The sequence below is a fragment of the Amborella trichopoda genome, chromosome 6 (genome assembly GCF_054954075.1).
Source record: "Amborella trichopoda isolate Santa Cruz 75 chromosome 6, AtrichopodaSantaCruz75HAP2 v2.0, whole genome shotgun sequence".
Lineage (NCBI taxonomy): Eukaryota > Viridiplantae > Streptophyta > Magnoliopsida > Amborellales > Amborellaceae > Amborella > Amborella trichopoda.
This window is the reverse complement of record NC_142341.1, coordinates 19,714,085-19,720,802: the sequence shown is the minus strand read 5'-3', so window position 1 is coordinate 19,720,802 and position 6,718 is coordinate 19,714,085.

Here is a 6,718-nt window from a genome sequence, read left to right as displayed (position 1 = left end):
TTCAAAATTTTGACATACATTTGCTTGGTTGCTACTACACACTCCACAATTTCATTGTGCCACTCTGACGTAAAAATAACAGCACAAGTAGAATGGAAATATTGAAAACCAATTATCTCATTGTAACCAATTGCCAAAGGAACTTGAGAAAAATCGGCCACGAATTTTGAAATGAATTAATATAAGTCATATGTTCAACCCATAGTTTCTTTCAGCACAAAATACATGAGTTGAGATCGAAATCACCCATTCATAACAAAGCATTGACTTAGCCTTTCTTTCACCATTGAGAATATGATTATCAACTTCAAGGTGAACATTACTTGTGTCAAATATATTGTTAAGAAATCAAGCTGCAAACAACTTTAGTTCCTTACTGTTCATCTCCTATGGCCTCCCAAAATCAGAAAGATATTGAGAAACAATATTCTTACTAGCATTGTCTTGAACATCAGTTTCCTCTGTACGTTGTCGGATTGAGAGTAGAGCCATACCCTCCTCTTTAAAAGACTTAGGTAGACTCTCCTCACTCAATGATAACAAAGATAGTTCATATCTAACCATCAACACTTTGATTTGATCAAAAACCACTATCCCTGCTTTCTCATCTAATATCAAATCCCTTTTGATAACAGTTATCGGTTGCTCTCTTCCTTGTTCATTAGGAGTGAATCACTTGCAAATTCAACATTATCTTCAATAGAAATAATGTTAAAAGTTAACATTTCCTTGTGATCGATGCAATGATGAATTTCTTCATTTGTTAGATTTAGAATCCTCCATCCGACTATCGATAACAATGTTGCATACCCCCAATTATCTTTTCTTTTTCATAAATACATCAACATTTTTCTCATTAGATTTAGGACTTTTTTTGTCTTTCAATTTATCAATCTCTCTAATAACAAATTTAGGTTTTCTTTGATCAAGAAATCACATACATTTATCTGTTTACTTGTGTAATGCTCAAGGTTTGTTGTAGAGATAGCAACTCCTTGGGTTGGAGGTATCAGTTTCATAGCCTGGGATGATCTTACTCTAGAGTTAGATTTGGATGAGAAAAATTTATTTCTTTGCTCGTCTCTACACTGATTTTGGTCTACTCCCCTATGCCAATAACATCGGCTTTGGGATTGTCGGTTGCTCAATTTTTTCTCAGCATTCATGCTCCCGTTGATGCTGTCTTGCATCGAACCCATAAGTGTGATCAATCATAACATCAAGTCGTTCCCTCCCAAACTCGTGCTCTGATTTATGCTGATTTTCACAAAACTCACACAATATGGATCTAATTGAAAGAAAGACCAATGTAATCTTGCTGGGGTTTGTATATTTTTATTTCCTTATTTTTCACCCCATTTTATTTTGGCAAAGTTCACTTACAAGTAGTCTTATTACAATAAGTCATGCGTTAAAGAAAAATAAAACCAATATCTTAAAACCTTGGTGCTACTAAACTAATTTTCTTTAAACAAAGAAAATAAACCACTACTTCATATGCTTGGGAATATAAAGACTATATAATTAAAGGGAAAAGTTTATATAGAGTCGAGGCTCTAAACAATTAAAATTGAGCCTACCTCAAAACTTTCACTAGAAAAGGTTGTTTTGGTGCCTAAATATCTTCAAATTGATTATTTCAACATCAAGATGCATGGACATGAGAAAAAAATGGATTTCAAGTTTTGGAAATAATATATTTTGTGACGTATTTTTGGACCGTCAATTTTCAAGATTTTTTTATTGTGAATAAGATACACATGGTCATATTGCAAGTGGTCATCTATAAAAGTGATAAAATATCTTTTGCTGCTTTTGGTAGCCACATTCATAGGACCGCATATATCGCTATGAATGATTTTTAAAACGTTAGCAGCTCTTTTTGTCCCGGTGATATTTTTCCCCGTTAGTTTTCATTGCACACAAAACTCACACACTTTCGATAAATCACCTTTGTAATTTTGAAGAATATCGTCCTTTTTCAATTGTTTTATTCTTTTGTAGTTAATGTGTCCTAGCCTCATATGCCATAGGGTAAGTATCTAATCCATTAGGGGACAAGACATAAGCAATGTTCTCTTTCATTTCAATAGTAAATAAGCCATCCACAAGATGTCTAGTCATGACAACATTATTGCCTTTCTTGATTACCACTTTCTTTCCAACGAAAGTGGTCATAAATCCAGCTAGAGACATCTTGGGAACCGAAACCAAACACTTCATCATATTGAGAGCATAAAACGGTTGCTTTAGGATCAATACGCTCTCACTCTTCAATTTAACCTCAAAATCCTCGTCTCCAAGCACATCGGTCTCTTGGTTTCCTGCCATATAGATATGTTGCTCTCGCAGCCCCATGAGAGTGAAAGAGCAGAAGAATGTTTTGTGTTCGTGATATGAGCCGTAGCTCCCGAGTCAAGAGACCAAGAAGCTCCCTTGGGGTCAGCTAGCAACGTCTCAAAGATCACACAAACAAGTTCCTTGTTGATATTACCAAATTGGTTAGACCGACAATACTTGGCCTGTAGCCCACCTTCTTGCAAATAAAGCAAGTCTTAGTCTCTATCTTCCCTCCTTTATTTCCAAAATCTCTCCCTTTGAAGTCTCCTCTCTTTCTAAAATTGTTTTTAACTTTTCATTTCTTAGGTTTAAAAGACAATGGAAATTTGACCATGTGTACGGCCTCCCTTGGGGTTGACGTCAGTGCATGCTTTGAGTTCTTCATTTTCTTTTTCTCCTTTGATTGTCGTGATGAGCTCCTCCAACTTTAATGACTTCTTTCTAGCCTATAGGGGGACACAAAGGTTTCTCATGAGTTAGGAAGTGAATTCATGAGTTAGGGGGGACACAAAAGTTTCTCATGAGTAGGTTACATGTCGATGTCTTCCATCTCTCGAACTAATGTGCAAAAGATGTGCACATGATTCGAGAATTTAGTTCCCTCTGTTATTTTTAACTCATTATACATTTTCATAGCCATGGCTTGTTTCATGAGAGAGGGATCTGCATACTTTCTCTCAAACCTTTCATAAATCCCATTTGCAGTGTAAATTGACTCATACTCGAAAGCATACTAGTCGGTCATGGCGCATAAAAGGATGTGCTTATATCTCAAGTTCCTTCTCTTCCAAGTGGCATACTCATCTTTGATTGCTTGAGATGAGTTGTCAATTGGACGATGAGGAAGACGCTCATAGAGCGCGTCACATGCAAGTATTCTTCATAAAGGACATATCCAATCTTTCTTTTCCAAGAGGCATAATTGGTCTCATCAAACCTTTCAGTTTCAGAATCTCCCAGATGAAAGTATAAGCAACCATATTTTTTATTCCCAAGCAAAATCTGGACTCAATAAAGAAAAAAGATTCCTAATGACAACAAGTAATTATGCTCTGATAGCAATGAAAGAAAGACTAAGGTAATCTTGTCAGGGTATGTATATTTTTATTTTCTTATTTTTCACCGTTTTTATTTTAACAAAGATCACTTACAAGTAGTCTTATTATAATAACTCGTGCTTCAAAGAAAAGTAAAGTCAAGATCTTAAAACCTTGATGCCACTAAATCAATTTTGTTTAAACAAAGAAAATAACCATTACTTCATATGCTTGGGAATATAAAGAGATTATAATTAGATACGCAAGAAGCAAAAGATATCTCAGAGATTACTTCAACCGGGCTTATTACACCCCATGTCAAATCACCATCATCCGATGGCACGGGATCAACGATCAGCCTTCAATCTCAACTGGGGAAGCAAGTTTAGGCCAAGCCCATCAATGCAACTGTGAACTCTTGATCACGAGACTTTAGACTTCAGGTTCAAACCTTCAAAACCTAGTCTAGGATATCATCTTCTTAATACTACGCAACCCTTAGGTTTAAAACAAGATGAGAAAGAGAGAGAGGAGAGAGAGAGAGAGAACTCCAATAGGTGGGGCGTGCCCTTTAGAATAGGCTAGAGAGAGAGAGAGAGAGAGAGAGAGAGAGAGAGAGAGAGAGCTCTAGGCTTTGGGGCGTGCCTCCTATTGCTACCAAGATAGAGAAATATTAGAGAGAGAGAGGAGAGAAATTTTGGTGTAAAGATTTTATGGGGAGAGGTCTTTTATTTATAGAGCAAGAATAAAATTAGGGTTTCTTAGGGTTTTCCATGGCTTACCTCGTTTATGAGATTAAACATGAACCATTGATCTTGGGTGACTTGTGGAGTGAGAGATTTGAGCCCTCCATTCCATAAATGGGTCATGAACATTATGGAGGGTGCTAGAACCCTTATCTCTCTTTCCTTCACTATGTTCTCATCAATAGAAATTAAATAAAATAATTTCAAATAAAATATTATGCATTCCAAAATAAGGCACAAACCTTCTCATGCTTTCAAAAAATCCATTCAAAGCTTCCTCAAGCCAATTCCTTTCCAAAACACATAATACTTTGACTACAAGTCAAAGTCTCTTATTCATCAAAAGGAAATGGGTGGGGCGTTCCACCCATGAAAGAGTTTCATGGGCCCCACCATCTAGGTCATGGTGGGCCCATGTGCACAATGGGCCCCCATGCAATTTTAACTATTTAAAATTTAATAAAAAAAATTTAGAATTTATTTAAATATTTAAATCAACATAAAATCAATATGTCTGATTTTATAAATCCAAAATTGATAAATAAAATATCCAGATATTTATAAAAATTCAAATAATAATTCTAAAATAATGTATACCACAAAACAAACATAATTAAATTCATTAGATAAGAACATGATCCATATGGTCTAGGAATTAAATCAATAAACATTGGGGCATTCTACCTTCAACTGCGGACTACAGACAACACTTGCTATATCAAACAGACCATGTGTTTCTCATGACCCACAGTCCTTGCAGGGGCTCATTCGTAGGTCGCCAAAGTCTACCCGATGAGCAAATGGGTCGTAATCTCAGTTTGTGGATTACAGACTCTCCCCTAGAGATGTTCCAATGTCACCTAAACCTAATGCTATCACAGCTCCTTTGGTACATAAGGGTATCTCTCGCACATGCCTCAGCTTCACCCTAAAAAGTGGTTCCCTTTCTCGAAACGGCTATCATTATGCATGTTATGTAATGGTACTTAAATGAGGCTTTGGCTACCGTCTCTGAAGGCCATCATCACACACATGGGTCACATAGGCCTTTGGCTCATTCATTTGAACATACTTCGACCTCATCAAGAAATGATCTATTAGAACCCTTATCAGATAGTTTTTTATGCCTATGTAGCATAGGTTTCTCCCAACCGACTGGCCTAGCTCGTCAACCCCAGTCTGATATCAGCAATCATTTATTTGCTTAGTAGAGTCCATGAGGGACCATACTCCCATTGAGTTCATGTTTCATTATATCAAAATATTTAATTACAAACACTCATAAAGTCTTTAATGGCCACACTCACCCAATACTAAAACTATAGATATCATCTTGTTCTATGTGTGATGTTGCAACCTTTTTTTTTGCAACAAATTTTCAATCATCTCTATCAAGTTGTCGATTTTTTTGTACATTTGGTCTTGTTCGGCATTTCTACGGTTGCAACCTCCATGACTAGCCATTGTAGTTGCGAACCTTTTTGAACTGTGCTCTCATACTAAATAATGCAAAGGGATCTTAAAAACTCTGGCATTCTGTTGATCTTAAACAAGCAAAAATTCAACAATTACGAGACAAAAGGAGGTTGTAAATCAAGTCAAGAGAAAAAGAAACTATTTTTCTTCATTCATAAAAAACTCTCGACAAAAATATCCAAAATCCTTCTAATTGGGATGCCACCCCTCTTAAATACAAAATTAAAAAATTAAAAAAAGAGTCTCTCTTTGCAACTCATTTCTCTCATGTAACCTTTCATGAATCTCTCTATAAATCATGCAAATCAACATCTGTCCAAACTTTCTTATTTTCTTTCTGGATCCGTTTTTTAGGATTTTTTCTCACCCTCCCTTCAACCACCAATATGCCACATGAGTTCCCTCTTTGTCTTTGTTACCCCATTCACTTATCACCCCATCAAAAAGGAAAGTTAATCTTCAATACCTCACCTTATTAAATTCTTTAAAGCAAGGAATCATTATCTCCCTCACTAAAATAGGTACTCTTCGCCCTATTCAAATCATGCCATAGTCCCCCAAACTCTTTCTCCCTAACTTAGTTACATAGCAAAAGGACCATATAATTCGAATCACACCCCCAAAATATTAATAGAAACAATATTTAACCTTGATAATGTGATTCTTAAAAAATAAAACTAATACATAATAAAAAGAAGTCTACCTACTTCCCTAAAAATTAATTTTAAAAAAATTAAAAATAAATAAATGTTTCAGATGCGATTTGCATCAAATAAGCATCCCTAAAATCTGAGTGATTGTTTATGAGAAACCCATTGAGATATGGAACATTAGGCCCCCTTCTCTTTCCTATAAATAAAGCAGTTTAGGAGCATGAAACAGCGAAAATTATTGAGCTCCCATTTTCTCAAAAGCTTCTTTTCTCTCTCTAAAAATGTGTTCTTGAAATAAATTTCAAATTATGCAATCACCATCCTCAAGACACACCCCCTCTCAGGTCTCAGGTTTGACGCTATCCTCGCTTCTAAAATTTTTCTTTTAGTAGTATCAAAATAGATTATGTTTTCTCTAAAAAAGAGAGGAATTATCCAAAAAATCAAAACATAGCCATGATAATAA